The sequence below is a fragment of the Lates calcarifer genome, linkage group LG21, assembly GCF_001640805.2.
Source record: "Lates calcarifer isolate ASB-BC8 linkage group LG21, TLL_Latcal_v3, whole genome shotgun sequence".
NCBI lineage: Eukaryota > Metazoa > Chordata > Actinopteri > Centropomidae > Lates > Lates calcarifer.
In genome coordinates, this window is record NC_066853.1 from 2,667,611 (window position 1) to 2,685,895 (window position 18,285).

Here is an 18,285-nt window from a genome sequence, read left to right on the forward strand (position 1 = left end):
TTGACTACTGATGTATGCTTTATTTAACTGATACAGAAGCAAACAGGCATGATCAGTGAGAATTGCTCATGTCAAAAACACAGTAAGAACAGACTAAATGATCATTTGGAAAAATATTTGACAGATTTCTTGCTTTAGAGTGATGCAGTTCAATTAAAAGTCTATTTCAGCATCCAGTGCCACCAGAACGATGTGAAAGCTACATCAACAGTGCAGACAGTTGTTATTTGTACATTTTTTTACTGCACAATGTCCAGGTTGTAAACTGAATGATTACACTGTTGTAGACCATTAGCTCAGTATTAAATTCTTTTAACTTTTCTTCAGTTATCTCCATGCTTAACATTTAACAGTAGATCAATGCCACATGAATGCATTTTCAATAACAAAAATCAAACCACACACAGATAGTTAATTACTGATTATCAACTAACACCAATCTCCCTGCACTTTAATCAGCAGCAGACTGAGGTTCAGTTATACTGGACCATGGGGTGGTCACACCAGGGAGGCAGGTTGGAGAGTTTCTCCTCAGTGGTTGTTGCAATGGGCCAGCCCCAGGCCTTAAAGAATCCAGCCAGGTTCATCCCCACAGTCTGGGAGAAAGTCTCAGCGTACAGGTTCATCTTTCCTTGGTTGTCACTGGGAAAGTTGCTCATCTCGTGGTAGGCAGCAAAAACCTTCTTAAAGGCATCCCAGCCGAACTTCTCCTGGAGCTACATGGAAGGAAACAAAGGAAAATGTGAATTGGCAGAATGTTTCACCTCTTGTGTCAGTGCATAGGCTCTGAAGTTTTGTGGTGAGTGGTTTTGCACCACCCAAATTTTTGAGTTTTCATTTCAAGATGGATATGTTTGAAGGTGGACTGGTCATACCAGGACTCAGGTGCAACTGAACACACGTCTATAGGACTGACAAGCACAGGATTCACCCATGTTTTATTATTTATTTATTTTTTTCAAGACACTTTTCTGGTTTCTTGTTGCTTCATCACAGAATGTTTTAATTGGTTTCCAAGAACTCTGCATGGGAGAACAAGTTAAGTGTAAAAGCCCCTTTGCACACTCATAGCTTGCACACATAACAAAGCTTTATAGCAGCAGGCTACAGACTGTCTTACTTTTATTACTTTGCCTGTGTAGCAAATGCAGACTCCAGTGTGACTCAAGCATTTTTCTCTATAGACTTTAATATACAGTAATCCTCTCTCACCTGCAGGTATGTCTCCAGGGCCACCCACACCAGTCCAGTCACTGAGGTTCTTGCCACCTTTCACATACTTCTCTACAGTAGTCCTCCGACTTGTTGGGGTCATAGATGGATGAGCCTGTATTCAAGACATTACACTCATCCTAGTATAATGTTAACCAACAGGAAACATTGTGATGACAGTGTGTGAAAGGGTAAATACTGTGTTTTTTATTGATAAGTTAAGTTAAGTATAATTAGCTGATGCATTATTACAAACTTAGAGATTTGGCTTTGCTTGTCCTTGATCATCTGTACAAATTAAAATGGATATACTCCACCTGTGCCCTGTTGACCCCCAGCACCTCTTCATGCACATACACAGACCACAGGTTGCATGTGGCCTCCGTGGTGTGTGGTCGAAACTCCCAGCAGTCTCTCTGTTGGTTGTGTCCAAGTTCGTGAGTTTCTCCCCACAATCCTTTGATCCTGGCATCGCCTGGTTTGACCAGCTCAGCTGCTATAGATGAGTGCATCATGATAGGATAGCCTGAATGCATCCAACCTGGATGGAGAGAATTTAGTAAACCTAGTTAGCCTTCAATATTATACTACTTTGGACAATATTAAAGGTTCTTTTCCTGGAAAACACATTTACCAGCAGAAATCTGCACATCTGCTACAATGCGTTCTTTGCGAGTGAATTTGCGTGGTATGACTGCCAGATCTGCAACACCCTTCATGATGCCATTCCAAAGGTCCGCCACCTCATCAGGGCGCTCCAGGTCCTGGACGACATCCGATGGTACAGTCAGGACGATGTTGTCAAACTCCAACTCTGCCCAGGGCGAGGGAGCGGTGCGCAGCGAGGACCAATCAGCTGCTGTTGTCACACCTGGAGTGAACCAAGGGGTGGGTGTTGGGGGCAAATCAAAACAGAGCTTTGAATTATTGGAATGATTCTCCAGTAGACCCATTGTAGGCCTTCTTCATGCTAAAAACTACATGTTTCTCTTTACCAGTGGGTTTCATGAACACATTGCAAAGGGATTATGGATGTAATTATTGTACTAGGGTTAGAGTGATGGCCCAAGATGCCCAAGTCCCCGGTATCCCCAGATTAACTGCATGTTTGTTAGGTCTTGCTAATTTAGGTATTGCAATGTGTCAAAATAGAACAACCTTGTACCAGTAATGATCAAAGAAATTCATTAAATTATACTTTCCACATCCATGCACAGCCCAAAATGACACACGTAAACTATACGTACTGTCAAACACGTGAGCCCAAAGGCTGCCAAGGTACTCAAGAGGACCGGGTATGAATCCACCACACATTCATTTGAGGAGCATGAGCAGATAGTCACACACACTCACCAGACTTGTAATAAGGAGCAGGCATAGCAATCTGCACTATGATCTCTGCCCCCTCCACCTTTACGTCAGGAGGAGCCACCAGGTAGATGAGTCCACCCCACAGGTTCCCCACCTGCATCTTCATTGCAGTAATAGGGAAACTTGCATGAACACTTGGAGCTCTCTTCAACTCTTCAGCATCCAGGTAGTCTGTTTGACAGCCTATCTGAATCTGAGAAAAAAGAAAATGTGTTATTACTAAGGCTGAAAAGGTCTTGGTGACCTCAAAAATGGCAGTGCAATGTGAAAGGGTTGATTTTTATTCTTCAGGCTTTGTGTGAAATAAAACAATGGATACCATACTAGAGTGCCTAGTCTTTGCTTTAGTTTGAGTTGGTTCATGTCAATGTTAGTCTCGCATAACCATGGGCTGCGACCATTATCATTCTGCAAAAGGTCCAATTTGGTGGAATACTGGTGGAAACCCACTAAAATTAAAGCTCAGACTAAGAACTTTAATGTAGTATCCACAGTTTTATTTCAGGAGGTGCAGGGCATGCAGAATAAGAAATGCACAAGACAAGACATAACTGTGGGCTATGTGGACAAAATGGACTTGACTTTCTAGTCTGAGTGGCTAGACCAAAAATAATGTGAATTCAGTGTTATTTAAATTTGTGTACCGAACCTTCCATCTCTTGTTGACGATCTCTGCTGGTAAGATCATTTCAGTCTTCATACCAGGAGAAAGGTACAAACCTGTACTAAGCCACTCCTTCACATCTGACACACACAGAACAACAACTGTTACTCAGGGGTGCATATAAAACAGGACCCTTGTCTTAACTCACTGTAATACTGCATATACTGCGATCTATTAAACTGCACTGAGACAAATGACAGGTCTGTTAATTGAAGGTTCGTTGTGTTCACAACAACAAGGTCTGACCTGCTGTGTTGATATTGATCTTTATCCTTTGGTTGTAAACAAAGGGTATGGGATTGTGCTTGAAGAGGTAGGGCAGGAGAGCATCAGGATCTGGGGAAACATTATACAAGGCTGTCCCCAAACTGAGGAGTAGGTGGTCTTTGGGACTCTTCACAGGGTTCTTCTCACTCACCTTGAAACAAAGCACATATGAATTATCATAAAACAGATCCCAGTAACAAAACCTGAGTTGGTGATGAGGCTGCACATCTACAATTATATGAATGAATAGGTTTCGCAATTCAATGAAAATGAGTTTGTAATAAAAAACAGCCTTACTGGATTGGTATTTTTGAACCTGGGCTTTTCAGTTTTGTAATGATCAATAAACAAACTGTGAACAGTCATATGAAAATGATCATCGTAAAGCTGCTGCAATGCAATCAATGATCAATTGTCACATCAAAGTACATTCACTAAAACACTTTTAAGTGAATACTTGACATAGACAATACACTGTTTGTTTACATTGCAGCAGCTCTTCATGTCGCAGTTACACTGCTCTTGCTCAATAGTGAATCAATCCCAAAGATTTTTGTCCCTGTAAATCACATACTACTCTCCAACTCACTGATACTGCTGCTAGCACATGCAATGTCTATGTCACTTATCATTAGATCATAAAATCATTCACTGCCCACCTGTGGCATGCCCGTCTTCTTCAATATGTCAGTGAGGATCGACAGCACCTGTGTGTAGTTGAAGGTGTCATAAGCCTTCATCTTCAAGAAACTGGCACACTCCATGCCCAGTTTTCGAAGGTGTTCCTCCTCATGCTTGGTAAGTTCTTTGCCCTGGATAACATGAGCAGCAAAACGGCGAAGAAGAGAACGGAAGTGGAGGGTGTCTTTCACGGCCTGGCTGGGCACAGGGGCCTTGTAGGAACCTTCACTGATTGTTGCAGGCAGCAGGCTCAGGCCCATTTTGTTAAGGATTCTGTTTCCTGAAACACAGTTTTAAGAAATCTGGTTTGATGTGCTATTCTGCATGCTGTCAATTACCAAGCAGCCATGCCCAAAAGGTAAGAAAAACCTTATTTATATAGTACTTTTAAAAAAAAAAACAGGTTAAAGTTAAAGTACTTTACAACAATATACATTTTAAATAATGTACAAAGAAACAAATAGATGCAATACAACACATAGTCAAACACACAATGAATTCAAACAAAGATCCATTAAAACCTGGAGTGAGCCTCAAAGATTATGGGAAAGGCAGTCTAAAGAAATGTGTGGTTATGTTTGCTTGTTGCCTGAGACAGGAATCACTCCATAAACTTCCATTGCTATGCAGATGATACACAACTATATTTGTCATTGAAGCCTAATGAAATCAATCAGTTAGCCAAACTTCAGGCATGCCTTAGGGACATTAAGGCAGAGCCTTCAGTTATCAGGCTCCTCTACTGTGGAACCTTCTCCCAGTCTGGGTCTGGGAGGCAGACACCCTCTGGACCTTTAAGAGTCAGCTTAAAACCTTCCTTTTTGATAAAGCTTATAGTTATGGTTGGCTCAGGCTTGCGTGACCCATCCCTTACTTATGCTACTATAGGCCTAGATTGCCGGTAGATTTCCCATGATGCACTGAGGCACATGACACTTCTCTCTCCCTCTCTCCCTCTCTCTCAGTATGGATTCATATCCCATAAATACATGTTACAAACTAAATATCTCCCCTTTCCCGTAGTTTTGTGCTGTTCTGTCTCTCTCTCTCTTCTGTCTCTTTCTGCAGGTATTTCTGCCTCTGGAGCTGTAGAGTCTGATCTGTGATGAAAAGTCTCCACATGTTGTTTTTTTTTTTTAATTAGTAGTTCCGCTTCTTGTATTATTACTACTATTACAATTATGACTTTAATTGTCATTACTATTATTACCTCTTTTGTATTACTGATACCACTTCACATTTTTACATGAAATCTGCATTATGCTATGTTCTCCTGTCCCTACTCTCTGTAATTATGATAATCTAAAGAGTATCGTCTAGACCTGCTCTACATGAAAAGTGCCTTGAGATATCAATGATGTCATGAAATCACACTCAACCATACACACATCATCCTACGCCTGCATTATCGTCTACCTTGGGATGAAATGGGAACCATAGAATAAAAGTCTTGTGGTGCATCAACATACCTGAGAAATCTGCCATCGAGTTTTGCCCACTGTGATTATGGGCCCAGTACCAGGCATGCCCACCAATCACCAGGCCTCCTCCCTCTGCCACAAAGTCTTGGATTTCCTCCAGATGTTCATCACTGTAGGCTGTGCACACAAACACACTCAGGTCTTTCCTGAACTCTGTCTTCTCACACTGTAACCCTGACATAGGGAAAACGTCCAGGTTTGGCACTACACCAACAACCCCCTTCCGGTCTTGATCCAACCAGTTAAGGGCATTGTTCCAAAATGAAGCCAGAGTCTGCAATGAAAGAAGTGATTTCAGAACAGAGAAAGTAGTTAATCAAGGAAAGACTTAAAGAAATTCCAGGTCTGTTAATGACTGTAGACTCTACCTCTTTTTGCAGAAAAGCTTCATGTGACACCACAATGACCCGTCCCTTCCCATAGTAGGTCCCTGCCAGGAACGGCCGTCCATCCTCTGTGGTCCCGATGGGAAAGGCCAGCGGGCCGTGGACCAGTATCTCAGAGGCTACTGCATCACCCCGGATATCAAACTCTGAAACCCCCTCAAGTAAGAACTCCAAGTCATCCTTAAAATTCTTACGGACTCTGTATAGAGGGAGGAAAGAGGTGGGTGGAGTAGGTCAAGAGACTATGTTTAACTTCATACCCAGAATCACTGTACTTTAATTAACCTTTTAACTTAATAAAGTTTTCAGGGCAGACAGACATGTGGAGCAGTTTTCAGATTGACAGTAAAGTCCAAATTTAAAATGAAGAAGTATATACTTACTTTAAAGCCTTCCAGGAGGATGGGATCTGAGGGTGGACATGCAGGATCTCTATTTTCCCGTAATCTGTAAAAAAGTAGATCCCTGCCACACCAGACACCTTGTTCCCTGGAAAATCAAGGATTGTGTTCTTCTTTGGGTGCTCTGAAGCCCAGTGCCACGCCTGCCCCCCTATCAGCACTCCTCCTCCAGCTTTCAGAAATGCCACCAGGTCCTTCGGGTCTTCACCCACATTGTAGGCATCTGTCACGTACACGCCAACCTCTGGATTGTCACTAAAGGTCCCCACCACTTCGACCTGGAAGCTGGATTTGCTGAGGTTCGTAGCAACTGCCTTGAGGTCCTTTTGGACCCCCACAGACAGGTTGTCAGATCCATTTCCTCTCAGCCAGGTGACAGCATTCTCTACGAGAGCAGGGAGGGTCGACAGATAGGTCTCATGAGCCAGGACCACAATCTTTCCACGGCCGTAGATAGAGGCAGCCATCAGGACCTGGCCATGGCTGTTCATTGCCAAAGGAAAGGCATGGTCTCCACTCAGAACCAGGTCACAGGGAACACTGGAACAATTTATATCCAGCTCTTTTAAACCTCTCATCAGAGAGACGTAGGCCTCTTCATAGTAGGACTGGGTGCGCTGAGTTGACATGGTGAGTACGATCGATGCTCTGAAGGTTGGATGAAGAGGGTGGAGGGCACAGGAAAAGTCTACGTCTGTAGAGGTAAGTTGCTTAAATGAGTGATGTTAAATAGTTGTAGATAGATGGAGGTATGTCCTGTGAGAACAAAAAGAGAGTTGACAGCACTTAAAATGTTTCACACATCTACAACAATAAAGTAAAAACATTAAAATGTCAGAGATGAAATGAAACTTCAGCAGCTCTCCGTCTGTTGCCTTCAAGGTACCAGAGTCTCCAGGTTTTCTTTCAATCCAAACACTACAGACAAGGAAAAAGCAATTTTTACCTGAACAGCTGTTTTCTACCCAGAACTATCTGATGGGATGAAAGCAAGACTGTGGGAGAGAAACAGACAAGAGGGACAATTTAAAAGGTTGAGAATAAGAGGAGGGACTTCAGTGAGTATAGCCCAATAAGGAGTGAAAAACATTTCACCAGAAGGATGAGATCAGCGTCAGCCATTACCCCACAGAGCAGCAACAGTTAGAACACCAATATTTTCTCAGAATATTAGGGATTACAATAAATAAAATAAAGAGGAACACTTTACTAGACTTATTTTGAACGTCCTTCCCTTATTATGAAACAGAACAATCATCAGTTTATAACGTGAACTGTGCGATCTATGTGACTGCCAACTCTCACATATTTTCACACTACTTCCTGGCATGTAGGCAGGTGGTATGGGTTTATCAGTAACAGACAATAAGTAATACACACAAATTGCTGCAGTATATTCAATTAGCAAATGTGTTTTGCATTTAGCAGTGTGGACGTCATTATATGGGGTTGTGTTTGCATGCTAGTTGTCTGGCTAAGTTTCCAGTTTAACATCACACATAGACATGCTCAGCATGCATACATCATCCAGCACCTGTGTTATCATCTTGCTGCGGTTGAACTAGGAGCAATATAAATAAAATGTGGTGCGTTATCATACCTGAGAAATCTGTCAGGGAGTTTTACTCACCAATCAGCAGCAGGCCTCCTCCCTCTGGAGTGTGTCTGAACATGAACACAATGTGTATATTAAGGGACAGCAGACAGTGTGGAAACCACCTCTTACCTCAGTAAACCACACTAGTGAAGGAAAGGTGAGTATAGCTGTAAATGTTCTGAAAAACATTGTGGTTTAAGTTTCTAAGAAAGTGGGCCGTGAGAAATAAACAACCTATATCAGCATCTAAAAGATGTTTATTTACTGAATCATTACTGTGTTTTTGTACATTATTATTACAACTGTGTTGAAAACATTTAATATTTGTTGAATTTCAACATATTCAAACAGAATCAAGTTTGATTCCAGCTTTCAGTAACTCTCAATATACTTAAACATTAGCTGGTGAGTAGTAGCAAATGCATTCATGCTAATTCTTCTCACATAGTTGGGCAGCACCAATAACAAAGGAGACAATGAACCATGGTGTTAAGCCTGTAGACCCACCTGCTTTCTGACGCAGTGGCTACAAGGAAATGCTGCCACAGAGGAAAAGCTGCATTAACAGAGATTAATTCTGCAATAACACAGGTGAAAGTTGTCTCAAATAAGCACTGTTCTCTCAAAGGGACACTATTTTATTGTGAAGCACAGCTGTAGAGAAAGTTTGGTTCTTCTATTTTCAATAAGAAGTACATTTGTTGTTGGAGAAAAAAACAAAAAGTTGGTGATAGTTGGGGAAGAAGAAGGGGATTGATTATACTGATTATAATGAACAGTCTCCATCTCCATCTCATGTGGGTACTGTTTGTTCCATGAACAGTGGACAGTGTGGGAATCAGTTTGTACTTGTTACACCATAAATTCTTCAGAATTAAAGAAGAAAATGGATGTGCAATTGTCACATCACATTTAGGATCTTGTGGTTTAATTTTCCAGTGAAAGGAGGCTGAGGAGTAAGTGTAACGTAATAAATTTAATGTGCTAAACTTGCATCATCATGTGAGGTTACAGGAAATCATTCCATGAACACATGGTGCTGTCTTCAGTCAGTCAGTCAGTTTGACAGCCGAGGGGTAGAGGTAGAGAACTGTACTGATCCACTCTTTCACTCCTAAAACTCAAAAACACACACACAAGATTATTATTGTAATAAACACAAATTGCTGCAGTATATTAAATTGTAAATGTGTTTTTAATTTAGCACTGTGGATGTCATCATATATGGGGTTGTGTTTGCATGCTTCTTGCCTAATAAGTGTCCAGTGCATCATCACATGTAGATATGTTAACCATGCTTACATCATACATTGTGGTTTAAGTTTCTAAGAAAAGGGACAGTGACAAATAAATAATATATTTGCATCTTAAATTTATGAGTTGTTTATTTACTGAACCATTACTGTGTTTTTGTGCATTACTACTGGAATTTAAGTCAAGTAAATGAAGGTTGATTTCAGCTCTCAGTAACTCATTATTCTTTAAAACAAACAACACTACCGGCTGTATGTGTCTGCCACTGCTCTTCACACTAATTCTTCTCATGCATCCGGGTGGAATCAGTATCAAAGGAGGCAATGAACCACGGTGCTAAACCTTACCTGCTTTCCAGTTAGGGGTGGCTACAAGCACACGTTCAAACAGAATCAATCAAGTTTATGTTGTGGTGGATTCTTGAGAAATCCATCAGTGCCCACTTATCCGAAGGCCTCCGCCCTCTGCCACAAAGTCTGAACATGAACACAAGCTGTGTATTAAGGGACAGCAGAGAGTTGGTTCTGAACTATTTCTTCAATCTCATAGTTTACCTGGCAGGACCAGTAGAGAGCTTTGCCTTTCAATGTGCAAACTGAACACAAGAAGGAAATGAAACCCACACTGCATTCTCAGAAGAAAACCGTTTCCTTGTACATATGATTTTCACATCGTCTAATTATGTTTTTATTATAACTGTGTTGTAGACATTTAATGATGGTTAAATTTTAAGATGCTCAACTAGAATCAAGTTTGACTACAGCTGTTAGTAACTCTCAAAATATTTAAACATTACTTGCTGTATGCGTCTGCCACTACTCACATTACTTGAAGCTGATTCTTCTCGTGTAGTTGGGTGGCATCAGAAAAAGGAAAAGGTGCATTAACAAATAACAATGCAATAATACAGGTAAAATTGTCCCAAATAAGCATTGTCCTCTCACTACTTAGGGTGATCTTTTTGAATATTTTATTGTGAAGCACAGCAGTAAAGAAAGTCAGGTTCTTCTATTTTCCATAAGAACTACAATTGTTGATAACAGCCTCATATTGGGACTTATCTTCAAAATAGACGACCATACATGTCGTTTGTACAACAGCTTGTTAATCAAACAGAAACTTTCACACAGGATTGAGTTCGGGTTCTGTTTGAATCCAATAGCTACTGTTGTTTCTTTCACAAGCAATTTGAGCCAGAAACACGATCTTGTCCTAAATCTAACCAAGTAGTTTTAATAGCTAAACCTGCCCAAACAGAGACCGTTCCATTATTAGGTGCGTTCCTTATTAATGTTACAAAGACGACGAACCTCCGGTACAAGACCGTTCCACAATCTGAACTGGGTGTTTATTGCTGTTACCATGGCGACGCTTTTATGACACGCTCATGTGGGTCCAACAAACGATCTATACTATGTGGGATATGTGGGTATGCAATGAGAGATTCTTAAAACATGCAAATAATGAACCACTTGAGAACTGAACAGTAGAAGTTTCTTATGGATAATAACCACAAGTTAGCCATCTTCAAACATGCATGATAAACACACCCTGAGTTTGTGAATACACAACAATGGATATACCATTTTCCATTTTCTCTGTGTACCACGGCCTGTATAGGAGCTCTGACAAAACTGAACAGTAAGAGAGTTGATTCTGAACTATTTCTTCTCTCTCTCATAGTTTACCTGGAAGTCCCAGTTTAAAACTTTGTTATTCAGTGTGCAAATTGTTGCATTCTTAAATCAGTGAGTTAGCACACTGAAAGGAAAAGACCCATACTGCACTTTCCTTGACCCAACTTTCCTTGGAGCTATGACTTTCACCATCTCACCATTTCAACATCTACAACTTACAAGATATGTGTTTCCTGAACGGTTACTGTGAAAACATGTAATGTTTGCTGAACACATTCAAACAGAATCAAGTTTATTTGACTCAAATGCTCAGTAACTCTTAACATACTTAAACATCTATATATGGTGTGTAACCAAGTCAGATATAATACATATTATTTGATTAACATTCAGCCAATCACCTTATTTCATTGTTATTTGAAATCACCCCTTAAATCATAAATCAACCCAGTTATAGAGATAATACAGATCATCAACTAACACCAATCTCCCTGACTAAAGTTCACTTATACTGGACCATGGGGTGGTCACACCAGGGAGGCAGGTTGGAGAGTTTCTCCTCAGTGGTTGTTGCAATGGGCCAGCCCCAGGCCTTAAAGAATCCAGCCAGGTTCATCCTTCACAGTCTGGGAGAAAGTCTCAGCGTACAGGTTCATCTTTCCTTTTTTGTCACTGGGAAAGTTGCTCATCTCGTGGTAGGCAGCAAAAACCTTCTTAAAGGCATCCCAGCCGAACTTCTCCTGGAGCTACATGGAAGGAAACAGGTGAGTGGTTTTGCACCACCCAAATTTTTGAGTTTTCATTTCAAGATGGATATGTTTGAAGGTGAACTGGTCATACCAGGACTCAGGTGCAACTGAACACATGTCTATAGGACTGACAAGCACAGGATTCACCCATGTTTTATTTATTTATTTATTTTTTTCAAGACACTTTTCTGGTTTCTTGTTGCTTCATCACAGAATGTTTTAATTGGTTTCCAAGAACTCTGCATGGGAGAACAAGTTAAGTGTAAAAGCCCCTTTGCACACTCGTAGCTTGCACATAACAAAGCTTTATAGCAGCAGGCTACAGACTGTCTTACTTTTACTACTTTGCCTGTGTAGAAAATGCAGACTCCAGTGTGACTCAAGCATTTTTCTCTATAGACTTTAATATACAGTAATCCTCTCTCACCTGCAGGTATGTCTCCAGGGCCACCCACACCGTCCAGTCGCTGAGGTTCTTGCCACCTTTCACATACTTCTCTACAGTAGTCCTCCGACTTGTTGGGGTCATAGATGGATGAGCCTGTATTCAAGACATTACACTCATCATAGTATAATGTTAACCAACAGGAAACATTGTGATGACAGTGTGTGAAAGGGTAAATACTGTGTTTTTTATTGATAAGTTAAGTATAATTAGCTGATGCATTATTACAAACTTAGAGATTTGGCTTTGCTTGTCCTTGATCATCTGTACAAATTAAAATGAATATACTCCACCTGTGCCCTGTTGACCCCCAGCACCTCTTCATGCACATACACAGACCACAGGTTGCATGTGGCCTCCGTGGTGTGTGGTCGAAACTCCCAGCAGTCTCTCTGTTGGTTGTGTCCCAGTTCATGAGTTTCTCCCCACAATCCTTCGGTCCTGGCATCACCTGGTTTGACCAGCTCAGATGCTGAAGGCCATTGGATCATGATAGGATAGCCTGCATGCATCCAACCTGGATGGAGAGAAATTAGTAACACAAATAGTGTTGGAGCAATGTATCTGTACATTTCTGTTAGTGTTAGTTATGGCAATACCTTTCAACCTCCAACCACGATTGTTGGAGAGGTACAGAATCATTTAGACAAGAGACAGTGAGAAAACACACCTTACATTAAAAACATCATCAATCCTGGCCCCTGGCCTCCTATATTATAGTACGTTGGACAATTTTAAAGGTTAAAACATTGCCAGCAACATTCTCCTTCTTCTTTTACAGGAAAACACATTTACCAACAGAAATCTGCACGTCTGCTACAATGCGTTCTTTGCGAGTGAATTTGCGTGGTATGACTGCCAGATCTGCAACACCCTTCATGATGCCGTTCCAAAGGTCCGCCACCTCATCAGGGCGCTCCAGGTCCCGGACAATATCCGATGGTACAGTCAGGACGATGTTGTCAAACTCCAACTCTGCCCAGGGCGAGGGAGCGGTGCGCAGCGAGGACCAATCAGCTGCTGTTGTCACACCTGGAGTGAACCAAGGGGTGGGTGTTGGGGGCAAATTAAAACAGAGCTTTGAATTATTGGAATGATTCTCCAGTAGACCCATTGTAGGCCTTCTTCATGCTAAAAACTGCATGTTTCTCTTTACCAGTGGGTTTCATGAACACATTTCAAAGTGCTTATGGATGTAATTATTGTACTAGGGTTAGAGTGATGGCCCAAGATGCCCAAGTCCCCAGTATCCCCAGATTAACTGCATGTTTGTTAGGTCTTGCTAATTTAGGTATTGCAAATGTGTCACAAATAGAACAACTTTGTACCAGTAATGATCAAAGAAATTCATTAAATTATACTTTCCACATCCATGCACAGCCCAAAATGACACACGTAAACGATACATACTGTCAAACATGTGAGCCCAAATGCTGCCAAGGTACTCAAGAGGAACGGGTATGAATCCACCACACATTCATTTGAGGAGCATGAGCAGATAGTCACACACACTCACCAGACTTGTAATAAGGAGCAAGCACAGCTTTCTGCACTATGATCTCTGCCCCCTCCACCTTTACGTCAGGAGGAGCCACCAGGTAGATGAGTCCACCCCACAGGTTCCCCACCTGCATCTTCATTGCAGTAATAGGGAAACTTGCATGAACACTTGGAGCTCTCTTCAACTCTTCAGCATCCAGGTAGTCTGTTTGACAGCCTATCTGAATCTGAGAAAAAAGAAAATGTGTTATTACTAAGGCTGAAAAGGTCTTGGTTACCTCAACAATGGCAGTGCAATGTGAAAGGGTTGATTTTTGTTCTTCAGGCTTTGCATGAAATAAAACAATGGATACCATACTAGAGTGCCTAGTCTTTGCTTTAGTTTGAGTTGGTTCATGTCAATGTTAGTCTCGCATAACCATGGGCTGCGACCATTATCATTCTGCAAAAGGTTTGTTTTACTTCAATTTGATGGAATACTGGTGGAAACCCACTAAAATTAAAGCTCAGACTAAGAACTTTAATGTAGTATCCACAGTTTTATTTCAGGAGGTGCAGGGCATGCAGAATAAGAAATGCACAAGACAAGACATAACTGTGGGCTATGTGGACAAAATGGACTTGACTTTCTAGCCTGAGTGGCTAGACCAAAAATAATGTGAATTCAGTGTTATTTAAATTTGTGTACCGTACTTTCCATCTCTTGTTGACGATCTCTGCTGGTAAGATCATTTCAGTCTTCATACCAGGAGAAAGGTACAAACCTGTACTAAGCCACTCCTTCGCATCTGACACACACAGAACAACAACTGTTACTCAGAGGTGCATAAAAAACAGGACTCATGTCTTAACTCACTGTAATACTGCATATACTGCGATCTATTAAACTGCACTGAGACAAATGACAGGTCTGTTAATTGAAGGTTTGTTGTGTTCACAACAACAAGGTCTGACCTGCTGTGTTGATATTGATCTTTATCCTTTGGTTGTAGACAAAGGGTATGGGATTGTGCTTGAAGAGGTAGGGCAGGAGAGCATCAGGATCTGGGGAAACATTATACAAGGCTGTCCCCAAACTGAGGAGTAGGTGGTCTTTGGGACTCTTCACAGGGTTCTTCTCACTCACCTTGAAACAAAGCACATATGAATTATCATAAAACAGATCCCAGTAACAAAACCTGAGTTGGTGATGAGGCTGCACATCTACAATTATATGAATGAATAGGTTTCGCAATTCAATGAAAATTAGTTTGTAATAAAAAACAGCCTTACTGGATTGGTATTTTTGAACCTGGGCCTTATTTTCCAGTGTTTTGGGTGTAAATGATCAATAAGAACACAAACCTGTGGAACAGGTGCAGTATTGAGCAAGAATGGCATTCATCGCTAACAGCTGCTGCAATGCAATCCAATGATCAATTGTCCACATCAAAGTACATTCACTACAACACTTGTTTTTGCCACTGACAGGCTCAGATTGTTATAAACATCTGACAACATTATGGATAGGATTGCTGGGAACAAGTTTGTAAGTGGACATACTTTGACATAGACAATTGCACTGTTTGTTTACATTGCAGCAGCTCTTCATGGTCGCCAGTTACACTGCTCTTGCTCAATAGTGAATCAATCCTAAAGATTTTTGTCCCTGTAAATCACATACTACTCTCCAACTCACTGATACTGCTGCTAGCACATGCAATGTCTATGTCACTTATCATTAGATCACAAAATCATTCACTGCCCACCTGTGGCATGCCCGTCTTCTTCAATATGTCAGTGAGGATCGACAGCACCTGTGTGTAGTTGAAGGTGTCATGAGCCTTCATCTTCAAGAAACTGGCACACTCCATGCCCAGTTTTTGAAGGTGTTTCTGCTCACGCTTGGTAAGTTGTTTGCCCTGGATAACATGAGCAGCAAAACGGCGAAGAAGAGAACGGAAGTGGAGGGTGTCTTTCACGGCCTGGCTGGGCACAGGGGCCTTGTAGGAACCTTCACTGATTGTTGCAGGCAGCAGGCTCAGGCCCATTTTGTTAAGGATTCTGTTTCCTGAAACACAGTTTTAAGAAATCTGGTTTGATGTGCTATTCTGCATGCTGTCATTAAGGTGTACCCAAAAAGATCTGCAATGTAACAACAGAGCTCAAAACTAAAAGACTCTGTAGCCAACTGGGCAATAGACAGTAAATAATTCTCTAAATTTAATATCAAAATCAAATTTCTAATAGTTCTTATTTAATAGCATATTTTCTACATTAACAAAGATGAAATACCACATTAAGAAGGTGGATACTGAGTAGTCTCAGATCCATTTGGATCAACTCTGATATTAGACATATTGAAACACAAATACAGGTTTCAGTTTCTCTGAACCAAGCAGGCCACTCTTTTCTTTGTCATTGTTTCTCTGGTCTCATATATGTGTGCTTCCTTGTTTGTTCTGTCATTCTTAACTTGCCCTCATGGTGTCCTCAGTGTTCTCCACTGCCTGACTCAATTCCTCAATTCAGGTAAATATTACATGTCTTTTGTCTCCGCTGCAGATTCATGAGCCTGAACTGTATACTCCCCTCTTTGCAAACACCATCACACTACAACATTTGTCTTCATCATTATGTGGGGTACATCATCCTGTACTTATATTATCATCTTGCTTAGGATGAAATGGGAACCACAAAAACCAAATCTTGTGGCACATTAACATACCTGAGAACTCTGTCAGTGGGTTTTCCCCACCATGTGTCTGTGCCCAGTACCAGGCATGTCCACCAATCAATAGGCCTCCTCCCTCTGCCACAAAGTCTTGGATTTCCTCTGCATATTTGTCACTGTAGGCTGTGCACACAAACACATTCAGGTCTTTCCTGAACTTTGTCTTCTCACATTGTAACCCTGACATAGCGAAAACATTGAGCCTTGGCACTACACCAACAACCCCCTTCCGGTCTTGATCCAACCAGTTAAGGGCATTGTTCCAAAATGAAGCTAGAGTCTGCAATGAAAGAAGTGATTTCAGAACAGAGACAGTAGTTAATCAAAGACAGACTTTTAAGGCATTCAAAGAAATTCTATGTCCATTAATTAATTCAGACTCCACCTTTTTTTGCAGCAGATGTTCATGTGACACTACAATGACCCGTCCCTTCCCATAGTAGGTTCCTGCCAGGAATGGCCGTCCATCCTCTGTGGTCCCGATGGGAAAGGCCAGCGGGCCGTGGACCAGTATCTCAGAGGCTACTAAATCACCCCGGATGTCAAACTCTGAAATCCCCTCAAGTAAGAACTCCAAGTCGTCCTTGAAATCCTTACGGACTCTGTATAGAGGGAGGAGGGAGGTACACCGAAGGAGGTGGGTGCAGTAGGACAAGAGACTTAAGGGATGTCCATCTTCATGCTCAGAGTAAGTGTACTTTAACTAACCTTTTAACCTAATAAACTCTGTAGGGTGGTACTGTTTTTTGTAGTATCCAGTCAAATGTTGCTAAATGAAATATAAAAATTGTTATTGGTTCCTGAACCTACTAAAGTCAGATGTATAAACATGTTGCATCATGCCACTGCAGTGGATTATGGGTTAGAATATTATATTCCACTTGCCAAACATCTCTAGGAAGCACTGGAATACATTTAGTAACAATGCTGAGAGAAAAAGCTGAAAATATAGCTGTCAATAGTAGTTCTACAAACAGAAGAAAGGATCAATGTGGAGCAATTTTCAGAAAATTTTCAGGAAAAGACTTAAATTTATGAAGGAGAAGTATACACTTACTCTAAAGCCTTCCAGAAGGATGGGATCTGAGGGTGGATGTGAAGGATCTCTATTTTCCCGTAATCTGTAACAAAGTAGATCCCTGCCACACCAGACACCTTGTTCCCTGGAAAATCAAGGATTGTGTTCTTCTTAGGGTGCTGTGAAGCCCAGTGCCATGCCTGCCCCCCTATCAGCACTCCTCCTCCAGCTTTCAGAAATGCCACCAGGTCCTTCGGGTCTTCACCCACCCTGTAGGCATCCGTCACGTACACGCCAACCTCTGGACTGTCACTAAAGGTCCCCACCACTTTGGCTTGGAAGCCGGATTTGCTGAGGTTATCAGCAACAGTCTTGAGGTTCTTCTGGACTCCCACAGATGAATTGTTGGATCCATCTCCTCTCAGCCAGGTGACAGCATTCTCTACAAGAGCAGGGAAGGTTGCTAGATAGCCTTCATGAGCCAGGACCACGATCTTTCCACGGCCGTAGATAGAGGCAGCCATCAGGACCTGGCCTTGACTGTTCATTGCCAAAGGGAAGGCATGGTTTCCAGTCAGAACCAGGTTGGAGGGAACATAGGGACCATTGAGATCCAGCTCTTTCAAGCCTCTCACCAAAGAGACGTAGGCTCCTTCATGGTAGGACTGGTTGAGCTGAGTTGACATGGTGAGTAGGATCGATGCTCTGAAGGTGATGGAGGTATGTGAGAACAGAAAGAGAGTTGATGGCAACTGAAATGTTTTACACATCTACAACAATAAAATTAAAACATTAAAATGTCAGAGATGAAAGGAAACTTCAGAAGTCCACCATCTGCTGCCTTCAAGGTACCAGAGTCTCCAGATTTTCATTCAATCCAAACACTACAGAAATGCAAAATGTAATTTT

The 18,285-nt window shown here is 41.6% G+C and overlaps 1 long non-coding RNA gene and 2 pseudogenes across 1 annotated transcript; 1 reads left to right on the forward strand and 2 right to left on the reverse strand.

The window, feature by feature from the left end:
• On the reverse strand, positions 1–7,494 carry LOC108890657 (TRPM8 channel-associated factor homolog; annotated as a pseudogene).
• On the forward strand, positions 480–11,680 carry LOC127143750 (uncharacterized). Its single transcript, XR_007815359.1, has 2 exons — positions 480–620; positions 11,602–11,680. It is a non-coding gene; the product is annotated as an uncharacterized LOC127143750 (long non-coding RNA).
• LOC108890634 (TRPM8 channel-associated factor homolog) overlaps positions 10,268–18,285 on the reverse strand; it is an 8,703-nt pseudogene continuing 685 nt past the window's right edge.